The sequence below is a fragment of the Hemitrygon akajei genome, chromosome 9 (genome assembly GCF_048418815.1).
Source record: "Hemitrygon akajei chromosome 9, sHemAka1.3, whole genome shotgun sequence".
In the NCBI taxonomy this organism is placed as follows: Eukaryota; Metazoa; Chordata; class Chondrichthyes; order Myliobatiformes; family Dasyatidae; genus Hemitrygon; species Hemitrygon akajei.
The window spans coordinates 50,079,844-50,087,941 of NC_133132.1; the positions used below are offsets into that span (position 1 = coordinate 50,079,844).

Genomic DNA, 8,098 nt, shown 5'->3' on the forward strand with positions numbered 1-8,098 from the left:
TTCCGTTGACTCAATAACCAAGGTACCTGTAAAGATAACCGCCAAAAGCACTGTGGTGTACAGAATCACCTGTGGAGACTGCAACAAGAACTCCATCGGCCGGACAGGATGTAAACTCTCAACTCGTTTACAGGAACATAAACTGGCCGTACAGAGCGTGATCCACTGTTGCTGGTCTTGACCAGTTTAACTGGGACACCACGGAGGCAAACATGAAGCAGGCAGGAGAATTTTTAGAAGCACGGTTCTCCTCTGCTAGTTCTGTAAACACACATATCGAAATAGATGTCATCTACGAACCCCTAAGAGACAAAGTACCGTGAACCAATAGCATTCAAAGGTCAACTGAAGGGGTAGCCAATCGAGACCAAGGCAAGCGAACAGGGGCCTGTGTAAATGTGAGCACTGGCAGAGAGAAACACCAGCCACTGTGCACTGAGGATGTCCTGGCGAATGGTGATGAAACGTCTGTGATCTAATCGCCAAGCTCAGCGAACACTGCAACATCAAATGCCTCAGCCCAAGCTACCGATATTCACCATGATCCCGGGAACCAAATAAAAAAGTTTAAAGGATGTAAAGGAAAAATGGGGGGAAGCGGTGGAGAAGGGAGATCAGCCCGAATGAAGGAGGATGATAACACATCATGGGAGGAAATGAATAAGAGCTTAATGGTAGAACTGGGGGAAAAATACATTTAATGTGTATAGGCTCTGTGGTAGAAGATGTGTAGGGACAGAATGTATAAAGGCAGAAACTAAGCAAGCATGTAACAAAGGCGGAGAGGTTTTAATGACGATTTAAGTGATAGTTAAAACCACAGCACAGCAGTCCCAGGAGAAAAAGGAAGAAGTTAATGTGATACAGAACAAATTTATATCTATAAGGAGCAAGGGCTGTAGGTGCCAAAAAAATTGGATTTGGAAAGTAAGGGATAGCAAAACAATGGAAGAGCAAAAGCTGGTGTTAATCATATCGAGCAGGAGAGATTGAAACAAGAGGCAAAAAGTGACAAAACAGACCTTATGAGCTACAAAAATTGAGCAAAAAAAATTCTTTTGTTATATTAAAAGCACACATAATAGAAAAAAAAGGGAGGGTAGTTAAGAAGAAAGAGGATCTAATAAAAATGAAATGGCGACATTTCAAAGGAAAATATGAGGCACAGCGAGTTAACGGAACTGGGAAAATAGAGACGCGAGTAGAGAGGGCATGAATGTCAGAGTTGTGGGGAGTTCATGAACATGGGAAGGATGAAAACAAAATATAAGCAGAGGATGTTTTTCTCTGGTGTGTTGGAAGCTGTTGGGAGACCCAATAGAAGTTTATAAAATGTTGAGAGACATAGATAGGGTATAAAGGCAGAATGTTGTATTCCCAGGATAGATTGTGCAGCTTTGAGGGGAAAAGGTTAAAGAACATTCACTGTGTGAGGCAAGTTTATTCCAGTGTGGCAGGTGCCTGGAATATGCTAGCAGGGGAAGAGGTGGAAGCTGTTACAATGGCAATGTTTTTTGACCAGGCAGGGAATAAAACGATACAGACTATGTGCATGCAGATGGGATTAATTTGGATTGGCATAATGTTTGGCATTCCTGCTCTGTATTGTTCTATGTTCTGTGTTTTTAAAAAACGGTCTAGTCCTGCAAGCTCACTGGGCATTCATCAAGACCTTGGATCAGTGATATGCAACGATGAATTATAGTTAGCTTAACAGCCACTGCAAGATTTTTATTTTCTAAAATTAAACATGGATCTCTTGAAATTTCTGAAAAGAAATAAAAAATGTTGATGCTAGTGTGATGATGCTATTAAGTTTGCCGACTGCCAAGTTCTAAACTCAAACGAAGACCTGAAGCCCTATCCGATGTAGATAGCTATGGGTACTCTCCATAACGGGAAGTTATACTGTAATAATCCAATCTTCAAAAGCTAGTTTTATCCTCCATGGTGAGCTTAGCTGCCAATACTCACTATTTGAGCAGTGCCCCCCCATCACCACCATGGAGAAGATACTTCCAGCTAACAAGGCCGTTTAAACAAAGTTCATTTATTTTCAGTGATACATGTTTAAATTCAAACAACATTCTTTAAAGCACATTTAAAACTCAGAGGGTTTCTACCTTATAAAAATTTCCAAATTACAAACCATTTCTAAAACACAAAGGATTTCCAAACTGCGGATACAATTCCTATGAGTGAAAAATACATACCAATGAGCTGCAGATGAACCATTCATTCATTGCAGAAATCGAAGGCAGAGGAGTGGATTCTATATCACCGCATGTTTTTGTCATTCTTCTTGAAGTTCCTGGATCATTCCTAATAAGCTTGGATTTCTCTCTTGGATTTCTGCTGTTTCTTTGCCACTTGGGTGACATCACACACATACAATATATCTATTTTTCAGATTCCTTCTAACACAAGCAGTTGAAAAACTTCTAGAGACTGAGATCCCAGGTACCCTCAATTAATGTTGTGAAACTGAATACACAGATTTTCCAACTACTAACAGATCAGCAAGTGATAATATCAATATGGTCTGCAGGTTTCCATGAACTAAACAACTTAATGGGTGTTGTCTGTTTTGAAACAAGCCCGATTAAATAACCCGTTATTTTACAATGCACCCCTTGAGCAGCTATCCCAGAGGTTGTAGGCCAACAGTCTGCTCTAAAGACAGTGTTTGTTTGTAAAGCTATCCTCTTAACTTCAAACTGCTTACTGCTTACCTCTTGCATTAAGAATGGAAGAAAGGCTCAACAAAGAATATTGGTTGGAAGATTCATTTATTCAAAAACAGCACTTTGATCTTTAAAAGTGCACGGCTGCCAATGTTTAGAAAGCTGAGGTTGGTAATAAAGAAAACCTACTGGCACAGGACAGTGAGTAACCGACAGACTAGAAATGTTGAAATAAGGAACAGAAAATTTTGGAAACACTCAGCAGGTCAGGTAGCATCGATGAAAAGAGGAACGGAATGAATATTTCAGGTTGAAGGCCTTCATCAGTGCTTAGCAAGAGATCAAGCAAGTTTATTTGAAATGGCAGAGAAGCTGGAGGATTGTTCAAAGGGTGAGGCTGGTGGTTGCTGTGGAGATAAGTTATTGAGGTCTTCCAGTCAACAGGTTAATGGCAGGTAGAGGAGAAGGTAAAACAAAGGCATAAGACTCTCTGTTGATCAGAGAGAGCCTATGTGATTGAGAGGGCTGTGGGTGGTGCAGGCCTTTGACAACTATTTAAATTGATAACTCAAATTCTATCATAAGAGAGCTCCATCATGGAACTGACAGCAACTTATTGATCAAAAACTGGCTGATTGTTTGCGTGCCAAGAAAAACAATGGATGAGAAATTAGTTGACAGACAGTAAGCTTATTGGTGTATTGCAGACATTCGTAATGTACAGTATATAACTGATGTGGATGAGGGTCAAAATTTGCCAATGACACTAAAATGGATGGAATTTGGCATTGTTGAGGAGGATGTAAAGAATCTTCATGGCAACAAAGACAAAAATAAGCAAAAACATGACAGATACTACAGCAAGACAGGAAGGCAATGGTTGGAAAATGTTGAAACAGACCGACTTGGATACAGGTCAATGAAAGAAAATATACAAATCAAAGGAGTAGCTAAGGCAGCAATTGGAAATGAATATTTTACTGCCGCTATACAATAGTTTACCAAGACTGCACCTGGAGACCAAAACCGATCTCCCTATCTTTCTTAAGTAAGGAGACTAGTCTAAGAAAGAATGTTCTTGCGATAGGGCCAGTGCAACAAAACCTCACCAAGCTGACTCCATGGATACCAGGACTGCCTTATGAGGAGAGCTTTGGGTCAATTTCACAAGTTGTATTCACAAGTTTAGAAGAATGAGAGGGGTTAAAACATGGAACATAGAGCAGTACAGCACTGGACAGGCCATTTGGCCCATGATATTGTGCTGGTCTTAATGCCAATTCATACTGAATGTCATCCATATCCCTCCATTCCTTCACATCCATGAGTCAATCCAAAAGCTTCTTAAACTCCACCAAACGGCCTGATTCGACAGATACCCCAGGTACCTCTCTGTGTAAAAATACATACTCCACACTTCACCTTTAAACACCCCACAACCTTAATAGCAAGTCCTCTGGTATTTGACAGTTTTCCCCTGGGGGACAGATTCTGACTCTCTACCCCATCTATGCTTCTCATAATTTAAAAGAAAATCTCTATGAGGTCTCCAGTCAGACACACTACAGAACTGAGGGAACAAACTTCCCTTATATCTCATGCTCTCTAATCCAGACAGCATCTTGGTAAACCCCTTTCTGCACAGTCTCCACATTCCCCTGTGGGGCAAACAGAACTGCATCCGCCAAGTGTAGTCTGAACAAGTTTTATACAGCTGAAGCATGACTTCCTTATGTTGATACTCAACACCCTTACCGATTAAGGCAAGCATGCCTTACAACGTTTTCACCATCTTATCCACTTCCATAGCTACTTTCAGTGAACTATGGACCTGGACCCCAAGATCCCTCTTCTCCTCAGTACTATTAAGTGATCTATCATTAACAGTACACTTTCTCCTTCCATTTGACCTCCCAAAATGCAACATTTCACACTTGCCCGGATTAACCTCCAGATGCCATTTCTTTGATCATCTCTGTATCTTATCTATTTCCTGCTGTATTTTTTTGATAGTCCTTTATGTTATGCACAACTCCACCAATCTTGGTGTCATCTGCAAACTTGCTAATCCAGCCATCTACATTTGCACTCAATCACAAACAAAGGTCACAGCACTGATCCCTGAAGAACACCACTAGTTATGGACCTCCACCCTTCCACTCCCATTCTCTGTTTTCAGTTCTGAATTCAAGCCTGAAATTTACCCTGGATCCCATGCATCTTTATCTTCAACCTACCATTAGGGACATTATCAAATGCCTTACTATCTAATTAAAATTTGCAAAATTCCAACTGGGCAATACTGATTGTTTATGGAATGAACTATCCCTGACTCATGCATTTAGAAATAAGGGTTACAATCTTATTTTACAGGACAAGAGATAAAAGACTGAGATCAAGAGAAGTTCCTTATCGGATGGTGGAGAACAAGTGGAATTTCCTATCACAGAGGATTGGAGAAACTCTATCAGCATAACACATCTCTAGAATGATTCCCAGTATCTGCACCTGTAGGCATACAATACCAACTTCCCATGTGAGGCACTGGTGACACCTCCAGAACTGGTGACCCAATTCAACCCACCCTGAGCCCACTGTGAAGAAGGTCAAAGAAGCAGTCAAATCAGCAAGAGCAAGTTCTGCCCCTGGCCCCAGCAGAGTGCTTTACAAAGTCTATAAGCAGCTCCCAAGGCTCCTTGTGCGACTCTGGAAGATCTTAAAGGTGTTCTGGTGGAGAGGAAAGGTCGCTGCTCAGTGGAGGAACGTGGAGGGTGTCTGGATACCAAAAGAAGATGATTCAAGCAACATCGAGCAGTTTCATATCATCTTGCTGTTCAGCGTTGAAGGGAAGATCTTCTTCAAGACTGCGGCCCAAAGTTTAACTGAGTTTCTCTTGAAGAATGGATACATAGACACCTCAGTACAGAAGGGGGGAGTCCCAGGAGTACCTGGCTACCTAGAGCACACAGGAGTGGTGACCCAGCTCACCCGGGAGGCAAGGGAAAACAGAGGAGACATTGCAGCACTCTGGCTAGACCTAACCAACGCCTATGGATCCACCCCACACAAGCTCGTTGTAACAGCACTGACAAGACACCATGTTCCAGAGATGGTACGAAACCTCATTCTTGACTATTACAGCAACTTCAGGTTGAGAATCTCCTCAGGGTCACTAACATCTGCCTGGCATTGGCTGGAGAAGGGGGTGTCACTCTTCTCATTGGCCATGAACATGATTGTCAAGTCAGCGGAGGTGGAATGTAGAGGCCACATGTCTAGACCTGGCACTTGGCAGCCCCCCATAAGAGCATTCATGGACAACCTGATGGTGTTGGCAACATCCGTCCCTGGGTGCAGATGGCTCCTTCACGGACTGGAACGGCTCATCTCATTGGCAAGAATGAGCTTTAAACAAGCCAAGATCAGGTCTCTGGTCCTGAAGAAGGGAAGAGTGGCCAACCGGTTCCGCTTTACCCTGGGAGGGATCCAGATGCCAACAGTGACAGAAAACCCAGTCAAGAGCCTGAGCAAGATCTTCAACAGTTCACTGAAGGACCCAGCCGCACTTCAACAAACCAGAAGCGACTTGATAACCTGGCTCACTGCGATTGACAAATCGGGGCTTCCAGGAAAATTCAAAGCCTGGATGTACCAACATGGAGTCTTGCCAAGGCGGCTCTGGCCCCTTCTAGTCTACGAGGTGCCAATGTCGACAGTGGAGGCTCCAGAAAAGACCATCAGTCAGTTTCTCCGGAGGTGGTTAGGGCTCCCCCGGACCTTAAGCAGCATTGCCCTGTATGGGCATTCCACCAAGCTGCAGCTCCCCATCAGCGGCCTATCAGAGGAACACAAAATCACTCGAGCCAGGGAGGTTATGATGTACCGAGACTCCTCTGATGTTAAAGTTTCTTCGGCAGGAATCCACGTAAAGACCGGAAGGAAGTGACAGGCACAGGGAGCTGTCAACAGAGCAGAGGCTCGGCTGTGGCACAACATTTTGGTGGGCACTGTGGCGGTGGGGCGGGCAGGACTGGGCTGTTTTCCCAAACCGCGCTCTGACAAAACCCGCGGAAAGGAGAAGTGTCAACTGGTTCAGGACGAGATACGAGCAGAAGTGGAGGAAGAACGATACAGCAAGATGGTCGGCATGTACAAACAGGACTAGATGGGAGCATGCGGAACCTCGCGAGTTCACCTGGTCAGAGCTCTGGAGAGCCGAACCATTGTGCATCAAGTTTCTCATCCAATCAGTCTATGACGTTCTCCCAAGCCCGGCCAACCTGCAGCTGGGACATGGCAAACACTCCAGCATGCCAACTGTGCCAGAAGAGGGGCACCTTGGAGCATATACTCAGTTGCTGCCCGAAGGCGTTGGGGGAAGAGCAATACCACTGGCGCCATGACCAAGTCCTAAGATCTATGGCGGATGCAATCGGCACAGCAATTCAAGACAGCAAAAATCAGCACGTTCCCAAACAGTGCATCACCTCTATTAGAGCGGGGGAGAAGGCTCGATGTCGGCCTAGCTCCTCGGGAGGGCATCTTGCCACTGCACAAGACTGGCAGCTCAAAGTTGACCTAGGGAGGCAGCTCAAGTTCCCAGAGATCATTGCAGCTACTCTGCTCCACCTGGACATGGTGTCAATGTCGGAGTCTACAAAGCAAATGGTCCTGCTGGAACTTACTCTTCCCCGGGAAGACCGGATTGACGAGGCCAACGAGCGCAAGAGGGCTAAGTACACAGATCTTGTTGCAGAATGCTGGAGCAATGGCTGGAGAGCTCGCTGTGAGCCAGTCGAAGTTGGGTGCCAGGGATTTGCTGCCCATTCATTACAGCGGACTCTTAAACTCCTTGGAGAAGGACTGCAGTGCAGAAGAGCCACCAAGAACATTCTGGAGGCTGCTGAAAAGGCCTCGCGATGGCTGTGGATCCGGAGGGGGGATCCGTGGATTAGTGCACCACTTGGACACAAGTCAGGGGGGCTGATCACCCCCCGGCTGGGTCGCCCGGGAAAGGGTGTCTGATGATTAAAGACCCGAAACATCCTACGATCCCGGGCTCATCACTGAAGACGTGTCCAAGTAGCACCAGAAGCTGTATTCTACAACTACAGGCTTAATTGATTCATATGAATCATACTTCATATGATTCAGAGCCATCATCTCAGAGTTAGAAGCTCGACTCTAGACACATGACCATGATCTAGTCTGTAGAAGAGAGAAATGTGGGAAGGCACTGCCTTTCAGTGGAGATGTTAAATAATGGCTCTCTCAAGTAGAAATAAAAGAATTGTAAATACTATGTTTTTTTGTGGTTTTCTCAGTTCTCAACCATCACTGGGGTCACAGAGCTAAGCAACATGGAAACACATACTTTGGCTCAACTGGTTGATGCTAAGCAAGTCACCAACTTG

General features: G+C 44.6%; 1 pseudogene; it reads left to right on the forward strand.

The window, feature by feature from the left end:
- LOC140732651 (uncharacterized) overlaps positions 1 to 7,866 on the forward strand; it is a 31,563-nt pseudogene extending 23,697 nt beyond the window's left edge.
- The last annotated feature ends 232 nt before the right edge of the window (positions 7,867 to 8,098 follow it).